We start from the raw sequence: 27,343 nt of genomic DNA on the forward strand, positions 1-27,343 counted from the left end.
GTGCAGACCCTGGGGGATGGGGTCCCCAGGGCCAGTAAATTAGAAAAAGAAGGGGGGCCACACAGCCCTCCTTCTTAAAAAATAAAATAAATAAAAGACCGGCATCGCTCTGGAGGCCACGCCCCTCCTTGCAGCACTCTACAAACGCACCCCCTGGCCAGTTGTAAGTTGGGGAATTAATTCCCCTTCAATACTGAGGGTCCCTGAGGGCCAACTAGCCCAACAGGTATCTCCAGTGTGCGCCAGGGAGCTGCATTGCAGACAGGTGTTCTGAGGCCACGCCCCTTTTTACACCTCTATGCAACGCAGCTCTGTGGCGCTTACTGGAGGTACCTAGTGGGCTAGTTTGACCCTAGGGACCCTTAGGATTCAAGGGGACTTAATCTCTCAACTTAGAATTGCCACAGGGCGCATTTACACAGTAGTGAAGGGAGGGGACGGGGCCTGAGGTGAAGTGTGCAAACACGCCCTGTGGCGCGTTTTAAGTTGGGGAAATAATTCCCTTTCAATCCTGAGGGACCCTGGGGGCCAACTAGCCCACCAGGTGCTTCCAGTAAGCGCCACTGCGCTGCGTTGCAGAGAGGTGGTCTAGGCCGTGCCCCTTTTTACATCTCTCTGCAACGCAGCTCTGTGGCGCTTACTGGAGGTACCTAGTGGTCTAGTTGGACCCTAGGGACCATCAGGATTCAAGGGGACTTAATCTCCCAACTTAAAACAGCCACAGGGCGTGTTTACACAGTGGGGAAGTGAGGGGACAGGCCTGAGGTGACGTGTGCAAACACGCCCTGTGGCGCGTTTTAAGAGGTATTTTTAATCCTCTGCCCTATTATATACTAGGGGCTTACAGAGGAGGTCATGCTGATCACACGGTGATCCCAACGCATAGTGTTCCCTAGTGTATGTAAGTGGTTTCACTGTATTCTGAGTGTCTTTTAACAGGGCCGGCTTTAGGCGCGGTGCGACAGGTGCCACCGCACCGGGTGCTGGCTTCCTGGGGGTGCCGTGTTGGCAAATTTATTAAGCTTTTGAAGCACCTGCTGCAGCATTTCTTTCCGCCGGCAATTACCAGGCCTCACATAAATGTCAAGAAAACTCGTGTGATTAATTATCTTCCTGGAGAGAGAGCAGCATTTTGTATAGTTGAAGTTTTGACTCATGTGAAGTTAGTGCAGAGGGTTAATATGCCTGCTGCAAAGAACGTGTACTAAGTAGATTACAGAGTGCATATGATGTAAACAGATTACTGCTTTTAAAAGAGACATCCTTCTGTTACTTGCCATTTATAACTTAAAGTCCTAATATAGAATAGTGAGCTATTAACTTTCATCCCAGAACTGCATACACACTGCAAAGTATACATTATTAGAACATTGATTAGTGTTGCAAAAAGGGTTAATTTGGCTAGAAATCAATTCGTATTATTAAAGAAAACTCCCAACCATGCTGTTTCTTTTTCGACTCTGCGTTTGTGCTTCTCCACACCAAGCACTCTTAAACTATACTGCCTACCAGTATGGATGACATGTGACTCCTACACTTTCAGTCCTTTGACTTATGTAACATTTCCTATACACTGATTTACACACGTATGATTGATTGTCTCTGTGTAATGTGTGTGTGATGCAAAGTGCTCGGACACCCTACACTGGTATGAGTGGCGCTATATAACTAATTCAATGCATCTGAGAGAGTGTGGTTATGGTGACTTGGTGAGTGTTAAAGGGTGCTAGCGAGGGAATCCGTGGAAGAGGTGGTCATTGGGGGTGCGCCAACAAACATTGTCGCACAGGGCGCCACCAGCACTAAAGCCGGCCCTGTCTTTTAACATAGCACTGGCTCTAGGACTGGTTAGTCAGACTCAGTAACCACCAGTATCCGTCTGAAAAAGTTGAGGGTACAGGATGATTTTGCAACAAGGCTTCTTTCTGCTCTTCTGTTTGTTCTTTCTGCACGTTATCCTTCTTCCTGCACTTTTCTTCGTCTTTGAGGACTTCTGTTGTTTCATTCTGCATTTCTTTTGTTTCTTTCTGTGTGTTTTTTCTTCTTTCTTCACATGTCCTATCTCTGTAGGCATAGTTAGAAATTAGCGTTTAAAAAACCTTAGAAGTTCACTGAAAAAACCATAGGTTTCAGGGGCGTTATAGTTACCTGGACTTTTCACTCGTACAAAACCATTGAAATTCCCCCGTTATAGTTAGTTCAGCTAACTATAACTCGCGCGCCCGCAATGCACTGCTGATGATGTCACATATTACATCACTCATGACATGGTCAGTGACATCACTCATGACATCACTTATGACATCTCAAATGACATCACTGATGACATCATCCTTGTGATAGTGTGGCAGACCTCCTCTCCCCCTAATATAACCTTTGATACACACATTCAAAAATAGAAACTAAAATTTTCAAAACAATTGACATACCAATATCAGTTACAACAACCTATTCAGTAAGTCTAAGATCCACATACACATCCACTCATTCACCAACAGTCCTATACAGTCACTCATACATGTACTCACTCATCATATGTACTCATACACCTATACATCCTGTTACACAACGCCACTCATCCATAAAGTTACTCACACACATAGTCACTCATGCTAATAAAGAATCAAACATCCATTTACTTGCATATACAGTTATACACACACCACCACACTTACTTCTACAGAAACTTACACATACTTAGTCTTTTAAACAATCACTTATAGAAACACATACTTATTCATACAGGAACTCTTTCAATCTCTCACTCTCACATATACTCACTTATATACACCAATAGTCACATATACTAGTTTAAAACATATGTAGTTACTCATAAAGACACTATTGTGACAGTCATTCACTCACTAACACACCCATGCACACACTCATCCACCCATACAGTCCTGCACACATGCTGTCTTCAACACATACAAACAGTGAGTCACTCATTCATACACCTATGCACTACGTAATACCCCCCACCGAACCATACAGACACTCAGAAACTCATACTGATACTCAAAAAACCAACTAATAACCTATATAGACACTCATGTAGCTACTCACCAACCCATGCAGCCACTTATACACAAAGTGAGAGACTGATACAGATATTTACATATTTAAACATTACTCACTAAGCCATGTATTCACCAAGATAAACTTAATCAGTCAGTTATACAATCAATTTTTCAAAAACAAATCATCCATTTAGACACTTATATACCCATTTATTCTTCCATCGACCTTGAGATATACATATATAAAACATATGTAATTTTCAGAAAAACACACATTCACTGGATGATGTCATCAGTGATGTCATTTGAGATGTCATCAGTGATGTCATGAGTGATGTCACTGACCATGTCATGAGTGATGTAATATGTGACGTCATCAGCAGTGCATTGCGGGAGCGCGAGTTATAGTTAGCTGAACTAACTATAACAGGGGAATTTCAATGTTTTTTTACGAGTGAAAAGTCCAGCTAACTATAACGCCCCTGAAACCTATGGTTTTTTCAGTGAATTTATAAGGTTTTCTAAATGCTTATTCCTAACTATAACCTTGGGGGTCCTTCTGGGATCCCCTGACAAAGGCTAGGGGGTCAGGAACTGTCCACCCTGCCCCCTTTTCACGTTCTCCACCTTTGTTTTTCACCCCCTCAGACTGCGAGAGACAAAATGGCGGCCGACACTTCCTGGTTTCAACCGATTCGAATGTTTACTAAGATCTAACAACCAATCAGAATCGCGCTCGTGCGCGGCGGCGTGCGCGTACGGTAAGCTTACGGTACGCGCTCGGAGCGCACCTATAGATATATATATTGATTTAAATGCTATTTTCTCAGGAAATACTGAACAGATTTACACAAGACCTTCAAAAGGCACATCCCTGACCTGAGGGCTACCTCTCTGCCAAATTTCAAGTAATTCTGTTCAGCCGTTCGGGGTGTGGCTTGGACTAAAGGTCCTATGGAAAAATGCATGGGGAAAACGCGTTTTGGGACCCCCCCTTTTTCTCAGCCCCCGCTTGACGAATCCCCCCGAGACTTTCAGGGAAGGAGTGGAGCGGAGCGCCCCATCTATTTTGAGAATTTCGCGAGGATTCGTCAATCGGCGCCAAAGTTATTCCAAATAGAATGTTGCAGATTTCCTATGGAAACACGGTCCTAACTATAACTATCTACTGGCAACCGCCAGTAGATAATATATATATATATATATATATATATATATATATATATATATATATATATATATGAGAAACAGCTGCTTCTCGCCTTCATGAAGTTTTCTTTCAGCAAAGCAGACACTGACCCAGAGTATTGTGCTTTAAGATCGTATTTTAATGACGGCCATTATGGCATAGAATGTCAACTCTCTCAGCTAAAACAACCCCGTATAAAATCCTTTACATAATTTAATAGGTTAATTTAGGTTCAAATTGGCCTATAGAATACATTAGTTAAATACATAATTAGTATATGCAATGATAATAAAAGAAGTAACCGATATAAAATACTCTTCAAAATTTAAAAAGTTTCCTAAAAGAAAAAGGCATATTTTGCTGAGCGGATTAATGTGACTCTATTAACATGTAAACAATACTGGGATCAATCCTCCATTTTGACATATTAATAATGATAAATATCTCATAGATTGGATAAAAATAATACAAAATTCCGTTCCATAGAAAAAAGTGCCAAGTGCTACCTAAAATGTGTTGAAATATCCCCATCTTCTTATTCATATTAAATGAATAAAAACAAGTGTAATATAATAAAGTGCAATAAGTGTATCTAGTTGAAAAAACAGAATATTAACTGGTTGGAGTGGTTTGGCAGCCTCCAGTAAAATTATAAGAATTTTTCCCATGTATTGCCTTTTTAGGTTGTTAGGCTCAGTTCATTTTGATAAAAAGCAGTAGGATTTAAAACAAATATGGGAAGACTAAAAAATGAAGACCAGATCTAGACAAATATATGTATATATCACAAGAACTAATGATATATAATTTATATCGTGAAAAAAGGTTGCGCTAAGTTACGGGTTGGGCAGGACATAATTACAAACAAGTTTATAAATCTTCAGTGTTATTTAACCCTCCTGGTGATTTACTATCTAGATTAAGAATGTAGCGTGTCTCAAGTTTTCTGAGCTGGTAGTCCCTGTCACCCCCACTTTTGGTTATGGGTATGGCATCGATTACAAAATATGAAAAATCTTTTAAATCATTTTTGTGACTTTCTCGAAAATGCCTGGCGACTGGGTAGGTAGGGTCACATTTGTTTATAGCTCTGATGTGTTGCAAAATTCTTTTGCTGACAGGCAGCTTCGAGCTACCTACATACCTGAGTTGACTTGTACATTCTAGTATGTATATGGCATATTCTGTTTTGCAGTGGAGCGGTTTATTGATTTTGATCTCCTTGTTGCAAAATGCAGTTTGATAGCTATTTTTGTTCTTGCCATATTGACATGCCTTGCATGTCAATATGGCAAGTGGGAGTAGTCAACCAGTTACTTGTTTTAGATGATTCAGGTCTACTAGAGACTAGGCAATTGTGCATCGAGGGCGCTCTTTTATAGGTGATACTAGGTTTAGTGGGGAGCTCGTGTCCTATGACAGGATCATTCTTAACCGAGACCCAATTTCTATGTATGATCTTTTTTATTGCTTTCTCTTGAGCATTATAGGTAATAATAAGTCTCAACTCATCAAAGTTTTCATTCTTGGTCTGTGACATACTTTTGACTTTTTTTGGAATCAATAAATCATTTCTTTCCAAATTGTTTGTTTTATTGATGGCCCCTTGTATGATGTTAATGGGGTATCCCCTCAATAAAAATCTCATCTTGCTCGTTTTGAGCTATGGCTAGGTCCTCTGAATTACTACAAATTCTTTTGAGGCGCAGCATTTATATATATATACATAATTGTTTTTAGTTTTTTTACCTACTAATTATGGTTAGGACCTAGTGTTCATAAGAAAAGCGTTTTATGTTTTGCCAATAACTTTGGTGCCATTTGACAAATCCTCACAAAATTTTACAAACTAATTTGCCATCCACTTCAGCTGCTGTATGGAAAGTATTGGAGTGATCTGTCAAGCAGGGGCCGAGAAAAGGGGGGGGGTCCCAAAATACATTTTCCCTATGCAATTTCCCATTTTGGTTTTAAGCATGACTACAGCACTAACAGCTGGATGGAATTACAGCAAATTTGGCAGAAAGCTAGCTGTTGGTCCAGAAAGCATACTTTTTGTGATTTGGTGTAAATCCATTCAGTGGTTTTAGAGATATTAATTAAAAAACAAATTTGTATATCTAGGGATGCGTACCCTTGGCAGATCAACCCACTAGGAACCCATGCCTCCACGTGCCAGAGCAGGGTTCTGATTGGCTGTCCGCACCTTCACAGAAAGTGAAGAATATGGCAGCCATTTTATATCTCAGTAAACGGTTCCCGGGGCTGAAACGTTGCTTGTGTACTAATTGAAAGGGTCAGGATAGAGCTTTCCTGACCACTTGTGTATGTTTTAAATGAGGTGAAAGCATGTTTAATTGGCAGTAAAATGGCGTTTTTTTGTTGTTGGGTCATTCGCGAGGTCTGTGAAGCCATCACGGTGCTCAGCGTGGCCCCTGGTTTGAATCTGAGAATCTTACTGCAAAGTAATACGTGGGCTACGCTGAGCATTGTGGTGGCTCCATGGATTCATAAAAATAACTCAACCAAATTGGGCTTCTTCACAGGAAACACGAAAAGGGTTAAAGAAATGCTGACCATTTAGAAGTGGTGTAACTAAAAAGAAAGATGAAAGGAAGTCTATGATTTGTTGACTAGTGTAGCATAAGTAAGACCACTGGTAAGGGGAAGACATTTTAGCTGCATTTCTACAGAGAAAGAGGTTGTTTGCAAGAGTTGTGACTGGAGATTTGGAATGGAAACAGAAGTAACGAGACATATGGCCTTATGTAGATCCCTGCAGATGGAATACTCTGTCACAAACGTGATGGATATCCTGTCTGCTGTATTACGATCTCCATAGGATATAATGTGATCATAATACGGTGGACGGCATCTCCATTACGTTTGTGACGGATTATTCCCCCAGCAAAGATCTAACTTAGGGCCATATAAATAAAAATGAGAGAACAGTAAACAGATTTTACGGGTATGTTAATTACGTTTTAAAATATAAAGGTATGTTAAGGAAAACATAATGGGTGTATGTAAGATGAAAGAATGTATGTAGCTTCTAGACAGTATACTAAAAGGGAAAATAGAAGCCTGCTTAGATGAGAATATTAACTAAAAATACAGTGAGGGGGAAAGGAGGAAGAGGAATTGCTATACTGAATGTATATTAATTTTCACACTAAAAAGAGATGGTAGTGTTAGAAATAAACAGGTAGCACCTCCGTTAAGTTTGCAAGTATAAGATCACTGTTGTTATAGCGTGCTTGATGAAAAATACTGTGCCATCATATTAGTGTTACCCAGTATGAGGATTTTTTTTGTCCATCTACTACACAATAGAAAATATAATTCAGAGCACAGCTCAACGCTCTGTGATTATGGACAAAGCACTTAATTGCCCCGTGTCTAACAAAAAAAAATGAATATGTCCATATGTAACGTAACTGGTGCTCATGTAAAGCGCTCTGATACCTATGGGTCTACTTTGCGCTTTATAAAACTCCATAAAATAAAATATATATATTCAGAAATTTGATGCCTGATTTTAACGAGGGGGTTGATATGGACAGGTTATTTCTGGCATTAAAAGTAGTTGTAAAGGTACAAAGGATCTCTGAGGAGTATTGGAGAGGTGCCTTTGGAGTCATATTGGTGGCTAGGGAAGGGACAGCTTACTGGCTGTAGAGAAGGGGAAGAAGTTGCTGTATTCCACTATAAAGGAGGCTCTTGTCAGTAAATATATATTAACCGCTAGAGGAGTGCAGGTTGAAATTCAGGGTTATTCAGAAACTATGTCACTAGTGCTGGGAGGATTTTGTGAGGAACATTTGAAATGCTTGTTAAAAGTACTGTTGTTTTTTAAGATGGGCGTTTCTAACAGTTTTATACTTTTTTCCCATAGGGAACTGATAAGAAGCAACTCATTTCAATCAACAGATGGAATACATATGGAATGTGAAATCTAGGGTCCTCAGAATATTATCTTGCTGACCTGTACTCTGCTGCAGGTATTTGCAGTCATCATACCGTTTCCCTACTCCAGTTCAGAATATTTGAGGAAAAAATTAAGCCTCTAAGCTTTTCTCCAGACACTATTGGAGTCTTTTAGATTGTTTCATCTGATACAGTTCAATGGCATCCCCCATAACCTCTTTTGAATGTAGTGGATTGGAACTGTAATGCTCATATATTTCTTCAGATCTACTTCTAGTAACTTATTCAAGCTGTCCACTTGAAGGTAACATTTGTTCCTCCAGGAAACTTCGATGTTAGACAACATCTACATCTTTATGACATTCATTATTGTCTTCAAGATATTATGTAACTTTCTTGGCCTTATTTACATGCACTAGTTCCTGCCAGATTGTTTTGGTTTTTGTGGGCACATCATTCACTAGACTAACAAGTGTTTCTTCATAATCCCTCTCTTCACCCATGGTTTCAATATTGCGTGTAACATCTAAAGGTAAATAGACAGCTCTACCTTTAAACCCTTTCTTAAGTTCAGTGGATGAGACCTTTAATATTAGAGTCTGCTTCTCTCAGAAAGTAATGTAAGTGATCCCATGGTTATTCTGCATTACTCAAGGTTAGAAACCAAGTTGGTGTTCCTAAATTTTATGACATGCACTTAAGCTCAACATGACGCTGATACCAGTACTCATTCCTCCGAAATTTGCAGATGTAGAGTAAATAGACAGCAGCACTGCAAGGACATTCCCATTTATTCAGAGGAGCATGCCTACATCTTCCTTGTACCTCTTCACCTATCTCTTCTTCTACATTTCTAGAAACCATCAAATCTTTTACAATGGGACCACTGATTTATTCTCTTGTAAGTAACTTTCTTCATTAAAGGAAGGATCAGTACTAGATGTACACTTCCATTCTCCTTTGAAAATTTTGCAAAAACTGCTTTCCTTAATAAGCCTTTTTTGGCTTTTTTTCTTCATAGACAACACTGTTTTATCCAGTGTTTTCATTTTGTTTAGTATCAAATGTAATAGCTTGCATATCAGAGCAAATACTTTATCAGCCACACTCTCTATATAATATTTTTGTTTGAGTGCTGCTCTTCTCATCCTAGTGTCCCTCATTTTCATACTTAATTCTGTATTACTCTACTTCTAAACATTCTTATTCATATTTCTTTAAATTATTTTTGCCTCCATGTCAAATTAAGTTTTGTAATAATTCTTTTTACTTTTAATCTGACTTACGCCTTCTCTGTTAAACATTTAGAGAAGTAAAGTAAATAAACAGCAGGACTGTATGTACATTGTTGGGGTCCTACAGTTGTTATTCAAAAGTTGTTCAAGGTTCAGTGTGCTTCTGTATTCGTAAATAGTTAAATATGTTACGTTATGTTTGTTTGTTAATGGTTTGGTTTAAATTGTAATCTAATATTTTAATAAAATGTACTTGTAAAGTTATAAATAAATGTATTAATAATTTAACTTAAAGGTCACAAACACACTCATACAGGTACTCATACATGTACACACTGACCTATACAGTCATTCACACAGCTACTGCTACACCCACATACTCTAACACACACACTCATCAACCTATACAGTAAGCGATAGACCTTTTTACACATACAGACATCTACTTACATACACCTAGTGTGCAGTTTTGTTTTTTAGTACAATCCCTATGGTTGCTTTTTCCCAACTGTTCAATGATGACTATTTCAACAGTACTTCATTTGTGGTGTATGGGTATAGAACCTGAGAAGAGTAAAAGGGAATATGGACCTACAGAACACATTTTTAGAGTGACAACCATGTGACATTTCGCACAGTGAATAGCCACCTTACTCAAATCTTCACAAGCTGCTGGTATTGTGATGAATGCAGCTGATGAAAGTTCTTCCGAGGGTGCTGTACAACTGGAATATTCTATTGCACCTAGTTTCTTCTGCATCATTCATTTCTACATCCTTTCATAAATCGTTTTTAAGTGTTTCCAATTGGAACTTGTCGCATGTTAATACTTTTTGGTGGTGCTGCTGGATAACTCTATGCTGCAAATATTACACTACACATATTTAGCTGTACTCTTCTTTCCCGCCTTACGGTATTGCTCGTGTAAAGATATACCTACATGTGTTTAAAGTGGTTGTGCACAAAACTGTATTTGTTTGTTATCTGCTAAATAAGTTTTATGTTTATTTATTTATTTGTGGTGAGTGCAATGCACAGTGTTACTTAATTGCAAAGAGATATTGTGTTTTTTTCTACAATCTTTAGGATTGTTTTTTCTCTACTGTTCGATGATGATTGGTCAAAAAGTGCACCATTTACTGTGTATGAGTAAAGAAGCTGGGAACAGTAAAAAAGGGAAAATGAAATGCTTATTTATATTAAAATATAACTTTACAGTATGAGAAATGTGTAGTTTTTTTTTTTAATATTGTGTCTTTATGCATTGTTGAAATTGTAAGTCACTTTTGTAATTCAATTAATTGTAAAACGAATTAATTTTTCTGTTTTTTCTTTTCATACAGATCAATGGCACCATCTATTGGAGTAGTGAACTTTACTAATAACTTTCGATTTGGAGAGTGCACATCCAAGCACAGATTGCTACAGTTAATATTATACCTAGGCACACATCAGTACAGCAACTCACACACTCATCGACACATAGACAGCGGTACTCACACAAACAGGCTCACACTGATACAGCCACTGGAACACCTAGACACGTATTGATACAGTCAATTACACACCGAACCACATGCTGTATATAGGCACTGACACACCTAGCCAAACACTAATGTGTCCAATAGCACACCCAGGCACACACCGACACACCCAGAGACTTACCAATGCAGACACTCACACACCAAAGCATACAGCAATGCAGACTCTGACACAGCCAGCCATATTGCATGCCTAGGCACACACTGACACACACAGTGAGGCTCTCAGAGACTTATCAGTGCAGACACTAACATACCCAGACATACAGCAATGCACACACTGATACACCAAGACAAACACTAATGCATCCAATAACACACCCAAGCACACCCTAATGCACACGCTGACACACCCAGGGACTTACCAATGCAGACACTGACACACCCAGGCATACAATAATGCAGACACCGACACACCCATCCAAACACTAATGCATCCAATTTGACACCTATGCATACACTGACACACCCAGGCATACAGTGATGCATACACCGACACACCCAGGCATACACCAAAGCATACTTTGATATACTCAGGCATACACCAATGCAGACACTGACACACCTAACCTAACTCTAATACATCCAAAACACACCCAGACACACAGTGACACATACAGTGACACACCCAGGGTGATACTAGTGGATACACTGACACACCTGAGCATACATTATTACAGACAGGCATACACCATTCAGTGACACACTCGGCCAAACACTAATATATCCAATAATACACCCAGGCATACACTGATGCACCCACTAAACACCCACTCACCAACGATATATTCATTGACATATTAAAAACACTGTGTTAGCTCTTTGTTTGACCAGATGGGGGTTCTAACAAGTACCAATTTGTTTCTAGAATGGTTTTTTTAAACAGTTTTTTAATTTTTTCTTTTTTCTATTTTTTGAACAAAAAGTGAACAGGGTGGTAAAAAGGGTAAGGATGAGGAAATGCAAAGAAGCAACTGGCTTCGGGCTTCAGAAAACATCATGTAGTCACTGGAAGCAAAAAAAACTGCTAACAGTGATGCTTTTTCCCTGTGTCCAAAAAAGCACCCACAGATGAAGTTTTTACCGCAACAAGGCTGTGGCATTTTATGCAGTGAATAACCATGTCACTCAATTCTTTTCAGGCAGCTGGCATTCTAATGAATGCAACTGATGATGGTTCTCCCAAGGTTGCTGTAGAGGTCCACTGTCCTGTTGCACCTGCTTTCTCTTGCATCATTTGATTGTAGACCCTTCATGAATTGTTTTAAGTGCTTCCACATGGAACTTTTCCTATATGATTACTTCTTTGCAGTTCCTCCAGAAAACTGCTTGCCTCAAATATTGCACTGCACAATTTTTGCTGTTACCTTCTTTTCCCCAAAAAGTATAGTAAAGTGCTTCCACACATCACTATTTTTTTCTTTTTCTGCAAGGTGGCGTTTTCCGTCTCATCCTCAACAGGTTGTGGATGCTCATCTTGGACGGACGATGTAGCTACAGCCATTGTGTAAAAACAGAGCACCACTGTTTGTCAATCTTCCTTCTAGAGAATTCACTTGAAGGGTAACTGCTTTTGGGTGTGATTTTCCTTGTGCAAGAGTAGGGTCTCATTATATGCAATCAAAAGACATGGTCAGGGTGTGTTTTCGAGTGAATTCGCAAATCCGGCTTGTAAATTTGCAGATTCACGAAACTTGTATAATGGATAACTTTGTGAAAAAACAGATATAAGATGGTTTATATATCCTTGTAAATATGTTAACACTGATGTCATTAATGACAATGAATAGGTCTAAATATTTACAGTAATTTATAAAATTCTATGTTTTCGCACCCGTAAAGGTACTGCTGCACCCAAAAATGATTTAAAAAAATAACATTTTTTTAATTACATTAAATTAACCTCACATGCTTAACATTGTGATTTTTATGTTTTTAAACACATAAAAAGTATGTTAATAAAAAAAGAATGTCTACTGCACAAAAACTCAATTAAAAATCTAAATAAATTGTAATGCACTAGGTATTAAAAATAGACCTCACACATTAACTTGAAAAACTAAACATAAGAGGGAGATAATATTTTAGAAATAGAATTTGAAAAACCTTGAAAATTCACTGAAAAAACAAAGGTTTCAGGGATGTTATAGTTAGGAAATAGTCATTGAAAACCTTAGAAAATCACTAAAAAAAACAAAGGCTCAGATTTGACTTGTACAAAACCATAGAAATTTGTCAGTTATAGTTACATGGGCTAACTATAAATTACCCCCACAATGCACTAATGCACTGTTTATGCTTTCACATAGTACATCACTCATTACATGGTCAGTGACATCACTGATGGCATCTCAAATGACCTCACTGATGAAATCATCCACAGAAGCACTCACACACCCACTCACATTTCCATATAACCTCTCACATGCACACTCAGATACCAACACAACCACTCACATACCCATTCACAGCCCCATATAACTACTTACAAACCCACTCACTTATCCATAGAACTGCTCTCACACCTACTCAATCTCCCATACTGTTACTCGCACAACCACTCACTCACCCATACAGCCACTCGCACATTCATTCAGCCCTCACACATCCACTAACACACTAATACAGACTGTTACACAGCCTCTCAATCACAAATGCAACCACTCACACACACACTCACTCACTCATACAGCCACTCACTCAACAATACAGCCCCTCACCTAGCCACTCACTCTGTCATACAGCTACTCACACACCCATTCACTCATATAGCCACTTAATCACCCACTCACTCACTCATAGAGCCCCACACACACCCACTCACTCTCCCATACAGATACTCACACAGCCACTCACTCATCCATTGAACCATTCGCCATGAGGTCATAAGCAGTGCATTGCAAGGGCGTAATTTATAGTTAGCTCAGGTAACTGCTGAATTTTTATAGTTTTGTACGATTGAAATCTAAGCTATAATGTCCCTGTAACCTTTGTTTATATATATATATATGCAGTGAAAAAAACATAGGTTTCAGGGACGTTATAGTTACAAATTAGCATTTAAAAAACCTTAGAAATTCACTGAAAAAGACATAGTCTTCAGGGACGTTATAGTTAGTTGCACATTTCACTCGTATAAAACCATAGAAATTAGGTCGTTAGTTAGTAGAGCTAACTATAACTCGCGCCCCGCAATGCACTGCTGATGACGTTACATATTACATCACTCATGAAATGGTCAGTGCCATCACTCATAACATCACTGATGACATCTCAAATGACATCACTGGTGACATCACTGATGACATCATCCAGTGAATGTATGTTTTTGTAAACGTTAAATATAATTTATATATGTTAATGCCAAGGTGTATTGAAGAATGAGTTGGTGTATAAGTGTCTGGGTGGAGGATTTAATAGGTGTATACTTTAGTGATTAAATGTCTCTTACTGAATGCATGGGTCAGTGACTATAATGTGTGAATGTCTGTGTCAGTCTCTCAGTTGTTGTATAAGCTGCTGCATGGGTTGATGATTAGGTACATGAATGTCTATATGGCTTACTTATTGGTAGCATAAGTATTAGTATGGGTGGCTCAGTGTTTGTGTGAGTACGTGGGTGGGCGATGTGTAACTTTCTGCCAACATGTGTGAGTGGCTAATTTTCTAGGTGTATGGGTTCAATAGTGCATGTGGAAATAGCTGGTTTGGTGAGTGTATGTGTGTATCACTGTGTTGGAGAGTGAATGTATATCTCACTGGTATATGTGTGAGTAACTACATATGTGAAAGGCAGTATATGTGAGTGTTGGAGTATATAAATGACTGTGATAGTGAGTAATTGTGAGAGTGGCTGTATAAATGAGTGTGTGCTTGTGTCAGTGATTGTATAAGAGAGTCAGTATATGTTACTATTTGTATGAATAGGTTAGATACTGTATGTAGAACTGTATAGGTGAGTAAACTTCAGTTTTATAGATTCTTTACATGACTAGCTACGTGTGTCAATAACTCTATGGATGAGTGACGGTGTATGAGTGTTTGTATAGATGTATGAGTAAATAAAATAGTGCTATATTGATGAGTGACTGCATGCATGAGTTACTGTATGGGTGAATGAATGAATGTGTGTGTATAACTAGGATGTAGTCAGTGGGTATATAGTAACTGGTATTGATTTGTCTATGGTTTAGAAAATGGTAGTCAGAATTTTAGAGTGGGTGTATGAAAGGCATATTAAGGTGTGAAGAGGTGCATCAAATTATCACATGGATGATGTCATCAGTGATGTCATCAGTGATCTCATTTGAGATGTCATCAGTGACGTCACTGAACATGTCTTGAGTGATGTAATATGTGATGTCATCAGCAATGCATTGCGGGCGCGAGTTATAGTTAGCTCTACTAACGATAACGGCCAAATTTCTATGGTTTTGTACGAGTAAAATGTGCAACTAACTATAATGTCCCTGAAGACTATGTTTTTTTCAGTGAATTTCTAAGGTTTTTAAATTGCTAATTTTTAACTATAACGTCCCTGAAACCTATGTTTTTTTCAGTGAATTTGAAAGGTTTTTAGAATGATAATTTGTAACTATAACGTCCCTGAAACCTATGGTTTCCTTCAGTGAATTTTAAAGGTTTTTTAAATGCTAATTTCTAATTATAATGTTCATTAAACCTATGGTTTTTTCAGTAATTTTAAATTATCATTCCATTTTCAACCTGGTGAAAACAGGCGATATCGCCAGTTTTCCAGCAATAGTTTCCGCAAAAAAAATTGCCACAAATGAGTGCAACAACTAATGCAAATAATATGCAGAGTAGGCGTTCCTGTACAAAAATAACATTAACACACCACTTCCCGGTATTTTCAATGAGCAGCCAGCTCTGGGTTGCGATCCAAAAACAGGCATTAAGCTGCTTTAGCAGTAGGAAGGTACCATCTGCCTTTTACTGTTGTAAAGTAGGATGACTACCTACAGTGTGAAAGGGAGCTCAGCCCAGAATCACATCTGAACACCAACACATGTCATAGAGCTACTGATCATGCACCTCCGACACCCATGAAGGCCACAACACCCACTGCCACCACGCACAGGACCTCCCCCCGGAGCAACCCCCCACTACCACCACCACAGCACACAACCGGACAGTGGTAAGTCCCTGGGCCCCTCAGCAACACAATAGCAGAATGTTGCGAGATGTGGCAACCAAACATGTGTGAAGGACGCAATTCACCCACCAATAATAATGCCCACAATACCAAGTGTAGCGGTGATGTGCTGGACAGACCTCACTATGCAGAGCACAAACCTCTCCATGTGTACATATACTGCTGGTGCTTGTAGTGTTGTGGACAGTGGACGCAACCATGTTACCTAAGGCAGTGGGGAAGATCTTGGTAATGTACCTGTATCGTCGTCCCCTGTAAGCGGAAGCGCAGTGGGCTGGTCCAACATACGCCACTCCAGTGTAGAAGTGTGAATAATTAGGCGGGGACTCTGGGCGTGGTTCACTTGTGTGAAGGCCAATGCATCTGCCAGATCAGCGGTCCTCACCCTGCCATGTGGCTGCCACCATGACCATGGGTTTCCTCGACACAGGCCCCCTGCGAACACAGCGGCACAGCACCGCAGACTTATGTCTGTACAGACTACTGCCTTCAATCTAGACTGAGGACAGTAGGGATCACAATTCAGATGGAGTGGCGATTGCAGATGATGCAGTCCAATAGGCAAGACACATTGCTCCCAGTGCGGCCCGCCCGGACCACGCATCATCACAGGCTGCATACACGCTGAGCGCCAGAGGTACCATTAACTCAGTGCACCACAAGTCAATGCCACGTGGCCTTTTTAAGGCAGAATTCAATAGACAAAAGACACTGCTACCAGTGCGGCCCGCCCGGACCACGCATCATCGCAAGAGTCCAGTAGGCAACTAACAACAGCGTCCCTGAAACCTACACAATATCCTTTTAGTATCCTTGCTTCAAGAACTTCTTTTATATCAGTTATAGCTTTACTACAATGACCAAATTCATCTTGCAAGTCCAAATGAACACTGAATGGCAGTCTACACTGTGGACAGCAGAGCTCATATTTCAAATTCAGTTTTGATTTGTTAATTGTAGAGTGAACTGTACTCTATGTCCTCTGATTTTGTCAGGAGGAAGTGACAAAAAGCATTCCTCGATGTCTGAGCTGACTACTGCCTTCGATCTATACTTCGGACAGCAGGGCTCACAATTCAGATCAAGTCATGATTGCAGATGACGCAGTTCAGTAGGCAAGAGACATTGCTCCCAGTGCGACCGGCCCGCACCACGCATCATCGCTGGCTGTGCACACGCTGAATGCTTCTGATGCCCCTACCTCAGTGCACTACAACTCATTGACCCTTTATGATAGAATCTTTTGTGTATGATTTCAGATCTGCTGCCCCTACCTCAGTGCACCACAACTCATGGACCCTTTATGATAGAATATTTTGAGTGTTATTTCACATCTGGTGCCCCTACCTTAGTGCAGCACAAGTCATGGACCCTTTATGATTGAATCTCTGTGTGTAATCCAATGATTACTGTTGTACTTGTTGCCAGCACCAACCATTACCGAAGGGCTGGCTTCCACTCACCCCACACGCATCCAGCCCAGACGTCACTGGACATGTGACCCTGGTAATAAAAAGGAGTCGAGCGCACGTGGCCGTACCCAGTTCCACTATCTATCTGTGTCCGTGTGTTCATTATGTATGCAACATGCTGTCCCTAGGCCCTACCACATTAAATAGTGGTCTGGACAGTGTATGCAACCATCTTACCTTTGACAGTGGGGGAAAACTTTAGTTATGTAACATTGTCTCAGTCATTATACAAGTACGTACGTAGAGACTGCATCATTAGAGTACTGCAAAGAGAGTGTATGCTGAATTTATAAGTGTGTGAGGATCGTCAGAGTGATTGTATAAGTACATATGTTGACGCAGCCTAACTCCGACAACAACCTTGTCTCTAATTGGCTGCCCTCCATGTGCCAAAAACTGAAACTTCAACTTTCCATGGCCCTGTATTGCTACAGCTGCAACACTCTACTGAATGTGCAATAAACATTCATATCCACACAGATATCTCATGTCCACCATCTTTCTTGTGGGGAACTATGGATGAATATAGGGTCAATAATTCCCTGTACCTTCCATGTTGGCCATATTTTAGGACTTGGCTCACAGAGTGACACTTTGGCTTTTGCAACCGGGGTGACTTCAGCACTCCAACACGGACACCCCCATGCCACAGCCACTCCCTCACGGCTAGTATACACCCACACCACACCCATCCAGCACAGGCGTCACAGGATACGTGACCCTGCTAATATAAAAGACCGGGCGCAGGTGCACTATGCCATTTTAGAGTTTAGAGTACATGGTCTCACTTCTCACTGAGTTAGTAGCACCGCAAGCACTGAGTGGGTGTACAACCTGCGATGATGATAGGTGCTCTAGTATGTCCTCTGCCATGGCCATATCAAGACTCAGTACCCAATGTGAGACCTATTACCTTCCAGAACGCAGCTGCATGATGTGGAGGGTGCCGTGACTGCGACAAGGTGAGCAGTGAGGCCTGGGTGCGCAGCGGTGGGCAGATACTTCTAGGCAGCGGGAATGGATGGGGTGCAGCAGCCTGAATGCAGAAAGGCTGCACAGCAATTTGGGCGTACGCAGTCGTATATACCCTGCCATTACCCTTTCTTATTGCATTTTGAACAAGGTTTCCAATAGCAGGACAGTTTTTACAGTCGGCCAAATGTCCGTCGCTCCCATATCTGTAGCAAAGTAGTTGAGTATTTCTTTTTTCATACTTTGTACCCTTAAATTTACCATCAAATTCTGACAAACTTTCCTTTCTCTGTTTTTTTTAAAGAGGTAAGGTGTGTTAGGAGCATCAAAGCATGCAGACACAAGCGTGACATTCCTCTCACAGCTCGTGGCTGCCTCGCGTCGCTTTGGGAATGTTATGTTTTGAATGTGAGAAGGTTACGAGGTAGAAGTTAACGGGGGTTCAGTCATTCTTGCTTTATACTTGCTGCTTACAAAACATGTTCTGAGGATTAAACCACATCAAGAGAATTACCGTCTCTGTCTTTTCATTCCTGCATACTGGTCTTTCCTACAATTACTAATTCTGTACTATCTTTCAGATGTGGGAACTTGAGGCTGCACTATGTCACGGCACGTGGTTGGAGACACACTGGTGACACAAAGGTGAGCTGCAAAGGATTTCTCCAGTGTCACTCTCTCACTCTTTCTCTCTCTCTCTCTCTCCCTCTCTCCTTTGATGGATGCATGATGCACAATCTTATCTTGCTTTTTATCTAACAGACTTTGATTCACAAATTGATGTCCCCCCAACACCACCAGAGCTGAACACGTGTAGACCCTGCGATGATACGTACAATCCTGGCAATCAACATCTATTTTGAAATGTGAGCTCCGTTGACCACTTGTACTGAGGCTGAGGAGGCTCCTTCGGCACGTGGTTGACTCTCTTCGACACATGCCAGTGGCGGAAGGTGAGCAGAGAGGCTTGCTTGTGCAGCAGCGGGCACTCACCTCTAGCCAGTGGGAGTGGATGGGGTGCAGCAGCCTGGATACGCAGCGGTAGGCAATCAGCTCTGGATAGTGGGAGTGCATGGGGTGCAGCAGCCTGGGGGCGCTGCGACTGTTATACACAGACGGGGGACCATAATATCAAGAACGACGATAACATTATCACCGCTTTAGCGGCAGGAAACATTATCGCCGCTTTAGCGGCAGGAAACTGCCGCAAAAGCGGCGACAAGTGGCTTGATAATATGCCCTTGAGAATTCCCAAAGAAGCCCAGGTTCTGGTGTGAAGGGGGACAGGGTGTCTCTACTCTGCCCCCTTCTCTTGTTTTCTACCTTTGTTTCTCTGTTTTCTAGCGACTCGCTTCTACCAAGCCACAAGTTGGCTGCCAACACTTTCTGGTTTGGAGTGTTGGCAGCCAATCACAGTGAAGCTTGTGCACGGGACTTAGGCTCCACCCAGATATTGAAACCTTTATTTTTCTAATTTCTCAGCAACTACTGTATGGATTTACACCATTTAAAAGAAGGTCGCTTTCTGACCCATGCACTACCTTTTTGCTAAATTTGGGGTAATTCCGTTCAGCAGTTCGGGCTGTATCTCGTCGCAAAATTTCCTATGGAAATTAACATGGGGAAAATGCATTTTGGGACCCTCCTTTTTTCTCAGCCCCCACTTGACGAATCAACCCAAAACTTTCAAGATAGGAGCTGACCAAAAAAGTGCAGCTTTTTGGAACATTTCATATAGATTTGTTAAAAGACGTCAAAGTTATTAGCAAATTAAAAAATGCTTTTCCTGTGGAAACTAGGTTGTAACTATAACTACCTACTGGCAACTGTCAGTAGATAATAGATATATAGCTATATATACATATATATACATATAACTACCTACTGGCAACTGTCAGTAGATAATAGATATATAGCTATATATAGCTATTGTGGAGAGGTGTGGCTCACTGGTTAGAGGCGGCAGACCCGTAAGCAGAGAATCGGCCAGGGACCAGGGTTCAATTCCCGACGCGGCAGGGTCGTGGACCAGTGTCAAAACGGACTTGATAATTCTCGCCTCGGTACCTACTCTAACCAGGAACACACTCGGCAACTCTGGGCATTAAGCTTGCCTCATCTCTACAACGGCCCCCCACAGACGCCGGGGATGCCTGGTTTCACCTTGGAGATACCCAGAAAGGGACCATCTCACAGGGATAGCCAGGACGGGTTCCCCAGCAGTCTACAGCGCCGGGACGCCCCGTTGCTGGGGCAGCTGTGCGCTTTACAAGTCTACAACATTTACATTTACATATACATATATATACATATACATATATATTATCTACTGGCGGTCGCCAGTAGATAGTTATAGTTAGGACCCTGTTTCCATAGGAAATCTGCAACATTCTATTTGGAATAACTTTGGCGCCGGTCGATGAATCCTCGCGAAATTTTCAAAATAGGTGGGGCGCTCCGCTCCGCTCCTACCCTGAAAGTCTCGGGGGGATTCGTCAAGCGGGGGCTGAGAAAAAAGGGGGGTCCCAAAACGCGTTTTTCCCATGCATTTTTCCATAGGACCTTTAGACACAGCTACAGCCCGAACGGCTGAACAGAGTTACTTGAAATTTGGCAGAGAGGTAGTCCTCAGGTCAAGGAAGTGCCTTTTGTAGGTCTGGTGTAAATCTGTTCAGTAGTTCCTGAGAAAATAGCATTTAAATCAATATATATATGTGGGCGGAGCCTAACCACACATCTCATCCTGAGATCTGATTGGCTGTCAGCACTTCATCCAAGAAGTGTTGGCAGCCATCTTGGGACCAATATACATGATAGCACCTCATTAAAAAGCATTGCAGTTAATAGAAGATTTTAAGACTTTAGTTACATTATAAATCATTTGTTGATGGTACCATACTCATTTTAGGAATTGTGGTATGTTCTAAGGTGATTTCACCATGTGAAAAAGCCTTCTGCTGGGATATCATGATTGAGAGAAAAATATTTTCTCATGCTTTTACCACAGAGGTTTGGAAGGTGATCTATAAGCTAAACTGAGAGCTTATTTTCTGTAAATTCACATTATCTTTCTCAGTCATGTGAGAATGAAGTCTGACATTCTCAGTAAAACATGTACATCCAACAAGGGCAGAGACTGTCAGTTGATTCCTTTGTGTTCTACTGCAGCTTTCCAGAGTGTTCCAAAGAACTACTAGAGCGCTAACCGTCCTACTTATGATAAATGTATGGCACACCTGAAGCCATCGTGCTTGGATTAAAGTGGTAACTCTTAAAACATTTAATTTAAAAAGGAACAAAATGAGGTGGTTCATTTTTCCATAAAAAGTATGATTAGTGCTGCATAAAGAAAAATTAGGGCACATTTTGAGTGACTTCTCAAATCCTGGCATGCAGACTGAAACATGCACTTTCAATACCAGCAGCAGTTTTCCCTGGTGAGCAGTAGCTTTACTACAGTGATCTAATGAGCAAAAAGAGTGCTAACATTCTGATTTTATGGCAAATGTGTGACACATTTGAATGCCTTCTTGATGGAATCAAAGTAAAAAACTGAAAGTATTTCCTACTGAGGAGACTGCAGTAAATGAGGAAATTAGGAAACTTCATAACAAATAAGTCTCCCAAGATGGCCACCAGAGACAAAAGAGCCCAAATGTAGCCCAAATATCACCCAGATGTAGCCCAAGTATAGCCCAATGACAGAATGTCCAAGAATGTTCTTAAAAACAACTAGAGCACTTACTGTCTTCATTATGACAAAAGTATGGCACACCTGAAGCCATCTTGATTGGAATAAACTGGTAACACTTAAAACATTTAATTTAAAAAGGAACACAATGAGGGGGTTCATTTTGCCATAGAAATTATGATTAATGCTGAAGAAAGAAAATGAGGGCACATTTTGAGTGACTTCTCAAATCCTCTTCTATTTCATTAAAAAATTCTGACATGCAGACTGAAACATGCACTTTTAACACCAGGAGCAGACTTCCATGGTGAGCAGTAGTTTTACTACAGTGATCTAATGAGCAACTAGAGTGCTAACATTCAGAATTCATGGCAAATGTGTGACATATCTGAATACCTTCATGATGGAATCAAAGTAAAAAACTGAAAGCATTTCCGACTGAGGAGACTGCAGTACATGAGGAAATTAGGAAACTTCATAACAAATAAATCTCCCAAGATGGCCACCGGAGACAAAAGAGCCCAAATGTAGCCCAAAATCACCCAGATATAGCCCAAATATAGCCCAATGACAGAAGTGTGCAAAACACTTATTATTTTGTGTTTTTGCAGTGTTATATAGTGCAGACTTGTCAGGTATTGGAGTGCTTTACATGAGCATTGGTTACATCACACAAGAACAAATTCATTTTGGTTGTAGACATGGGGAGACTAAGTGATTTGACCAGAATCACAGAATGTCGAGCTGAAGCAGAAACTTCAACCTGGTTCCCCAGTTGCAAAGTCTGCAGTTCTGGAAGTAACACCACATCCTCTCCCCTAAGTGCAACATTTAATCAAGTTGTCAACTAGATAAAAAAACATAAAGATAACAAATAATTTAAAAGTGCTTTGTCGCTATTTGAAAACTCAGAAAATATGTCCTTATTTTAGTCTTTTAGAGCACTAACCATAATTTTGATGCCAATAAGACCCTCTCATATATGTAATTTCTAAAGGAATGCTCTAGGTATTACAGTTTTGATTACATCAAGATGATGTCAGGCGCTCCACACTTTTGTAATAAATATAGAATGTTAGCAATCTAGTTGTTCATTAGGATACTGTTGAGAGGCAGAGGCCAGGGGCACGGACTCTGAAAATTGAAGGCAGGTAGGAGGGTGCAAAGGCAACAATTTAACCACACTGAGCAGGCAGGAAGGGCCGTGGAAGCACAACAGACTATGGAGGGCAGTGGAAAGGGGGGCAGGGGCAACAAACCAACAATACAGGACTTGCAAGAGAGGCTGTTGGAGGGAAGATCTATTACGGGTCAAGGAAGCTAGGGGCGGTCCCCAGAGCCCCGGGAGCCACCACAGAACTGAGCAGGAGAGTGAGTCAGGGACAAAAGGGGCACCTTAATTTGAGCCGGGGTGCCTAGGAACGCTTGCTCCAAAAATGAAGAAAACAGACATATGAGACATGGAATTGGAGGCAGAATACAATGGCAGTTTAATGAGAAGATGCAACTTCAAAGAAACCGCAGAATAGAGACCTAAAGTACAAAATACAGAATCCAGATAATCATACAGCTGTCATGATATTCTCTGTATCTCAATTAATGGACTGACAGAGAGAGAGAGAAAACACATCTATAAATGCATCATGAGAAACAAGTTACACCAAGGAAAATGTTACCTAGGGACACTCACATTTACTCTTAGAGCAAGCATTCCTGCAATTACAATACAACATCTTTTAAATGCAAAAGTAAAGAGAACAATGGTTAAACATAACATGACATTTCATATAGGTAAAATAGAATAAGATACTTCAAGCAAAGCCGAGCAAGACATTTTAAGCAAAGGAAGACAAGAGCTCCCAGTTCTTGGGGAAAACCTGCACAGCCTGTTAACCTACATACAGACGGCGAGGTTGTCCGTCGATATCTGTGGGTGCTCCCTTTTTATATCATTTTGTGGGCTCCTTTGCACGCTACATCTACCTACGTATGCTACCCAAAAGCTTTGTCTGCAGATTTTACCAGACATTTCGTTATTTACCCACTTAATGCTGACAATGGACTGGGTGAAAAGGTCAGTCTCTCAGGCCAATCGCTTATCGTAAGTTCCATAGAGCAAGCAGAAAATAATGGGTATTGTACAGGAATTCAATATATTCATGTATAAAATCTCCTCAGTTCTCCTAACTTGACGCTCTGCGGTTGCCACTTCCTTAAAAGCGGGAAACCTGCCCAGGAAGCAAGTACCAGTCCAGGATGCAGCCTACTGTATGTCGACAGCTTCAGGGGGATGTTGAACTTTGATACCGAGCACGGAGCACTCGGGTAGGGTGGGGGCTACTAGTTTGGAGCAGAAGGCCTCGCAGACCTGCCTTCAGACTGCTATACACTAAAATTGCAGAGCTATGGTCAATTTAACAAAGAGGCCTACATATTGAACAGAAGGGCCTACACAGGGGTTTTATGCTGGCTGAGTGGTAAGGATGTCTCAGGATAATTATATAGCAACACAGGACCCGCTGGTCAATTTAATACGGCCTACAAATGCGGCTGGCAGGGCAAGGACAAGGGTCTCATACTTCAGGTGTGGACAGAACGGGCCAGGGGCCCCCTGTGATACAAAATCTACCCTCCTTCAAGGCTGTGGCAATGTAATAGACCATTGTGGGCAGAAGGAAGAGGCAATGGTAGTACAACCATACATGCCAACAGACCCGATTCAGCCAGGAAACGTCCAATGTTTTTAAGCTCAAATGGGCTTTATTTGATCTGTCTCCTGTCTACAATATCCTCTTTTTCAATGTAACTCAAAGGGGAAAATCAATACCCCAGTTTTTTTTCAAAATCTCCCTCTTACCAAGTTCAAAATGTTCGCAAGTATGGTACATTGGATCATGGAAGGAAATGGGATAGGGACATGGACTTGGATAACAGAGGACAGGAGAGACATGGAGAGGTGCACCAAACTGACCCTGCAGGGCAGGCATCAGGGTTTGCAGCAGCACAATACACCACACAGGGCATGCAGGACGGGAGTGCAGCACAACAATCCATAGAAAGCAAGAGGGAGGGGACAGGACCATGCACATGGACAACAGAGAACAGAGGGGCAAGAGGCAATGGTAGCTAGCTGACCATAATGGACAGACAGGAGAGAAGGCTGCAGCATAACAGACCATAAAGGGAAGGAGGGACGGATCAGGGGCATTACAATGGAACAGACAAGCCAGGAGGGAGGGAGTAGGGGTCTGCACATGTAAACAGAGGGCTGGGGGCAAGGGGGCAGGGCAGGAGCAGCAAGATGGCCATGGAGGTCAGGCAGGATGGGCACTAGAAGCAAGACACAACATGAAGAGCAACAGTGAGACTGTGATGGCATACACACAGACCATGGAGGGAAGGTGGGAGGGGGTCAGGGGCAGCTAACTGACCACACAGGGAAGGTGGGAGGGGCCATGGCAGCACAGAAGACCATGCATGGCAAGTGGGAGGGTTAGTGGCAGCACAATGGCTATGATGGGCAAGAAGGAGGGTGCAGGGGCATGCACAAAGGACGATGGAGGATAGAAGGGAGGGTCAGGACCTGTGCACAGACAAGAAAGTTCAGGGGAAGGGGCCTCACAACAGACCACACGGGGCAGGCAGGAGGAGCAGTTGCAGCACAACAGACCAGGGAGGGCAGAAGGGTGTGGCAGTACAATGGACCATGTAGGACAGGAGGAAGAGGATAGAGGCATGGCATGTGGACAGGCAGGGTGGAGGTGGCAGGGACAGGTTACAGTCATCTGACAATGCTAGGCAGGTGGGAGGGGAGTGGCAGCTCAACAGAACACTCAGAGTAGATAGAAGTGGCAGGTCCATGGGACATGGTGGGCAAAAAGGATGGAGCAGGGGCATGCACAAAGACATCGGAGGGCAGGGGGAAGGAGAATAGGGGCAGCAAGCTAAGCACAGAGTTTAAGCAGGAGGTCAATGATGGGGCATAGAATTGGGCAATGGAGGGCAGGAGGAGTGGACTGGTACATCATACTAAATTGAGGGCAGTGGCAGCACATCAGACCATGCATGGCAGGAGGGAGGAGGCTAGTCCATGGATTCACACAACAGAGGATAGGGAGGAGGGGGATGGAGCAGCAAGCTAACTGTTCAGAGAAGGCGGGTATTAGAAACTTTATTGTTTTTAAAACATTTTGTCTGTGCAAACTACTTAAAATATGAACAAGTATGCAGCATAATCTCACTTTTATTCAGGAAGAAGAAGACGTTAGTGACTGTGACTCCGGGCTCACTTGGCAAAAACACCCCCTGACCCTCCACCCCCTATCGCAAAATGTAATGCCCGTGAAAAGGGTAGGTGAACACAGTGTTATATAGAACATAGTCCTGAGAGCACGATTGAAAATGAAAACTAGATATAGTGTATGGTATAAACTATGCACCAAAAAGTGTGATATAAGATGAACCAGGCGTGAAATATAATATGCAATACATTGTGCGCAATGACAGATTCATTGGAGAGCGCGAGATAGCACAGGCACTAGCGTGTGCTATGCGATATGCGCCTTGGAGTGTAATATGCACAGGGCAGTGTTGTGTAACCTAACTAGTCTCTAAAGTTGTAATATAAAATATGTGCTGGGGAGTGTAACGTTGCATATGCACTGTGACAAAGATATGGATCCCAAATTGTAATATGTATGGCATAGCACTGTGCGTTATAACATAGGCATCGAGGAAGGCACGTTAGATGGGGCAATATAACCCGTGCGAAGACAAGTGTGGCATGACATTTTCACGGGGTGGTGTTACAGTGCACATGGGCTAGAGAGTGTCATAGCATATGCACTAGCTAGTGGAATACAATACAGAGGTGTGTGGCACTCGGCAGGCAATGGTGGGTGTAACACAGCATTGGGCTCTGTCAGGAGCGCGCTGTGACTCGCAAGTGATGTTCGTCCCCTTTCCAGAGAGTAAAATAAAAAGTATTACACATCCGGCAGTAGATGTGTGTTTTATTAACTGTGAGGGGGGTTTCTTGCATAGTTTTGGTCGAATTGTTGTCGAATCCCCTTTGAATGGCTTGGTGTGCATGTGTATTAAATGTGCCCGTCAATAGCTAC

The sequence above is a fragment of the Triturus cristatus genome, chromosome 10, assembly GCF_964204655.1.
Source record: "Triturus cristatus chromosome 10, aTriCri1.1, whole genome shotgun sequence".
In the NCBI taxonomy this organism is placed as follows: domain Eukaryota; kingdom Metazoa; phylum Chordata; class Amphibia; order Caudata; family Salamandridae; genus Triturus; species Triturus cristatus.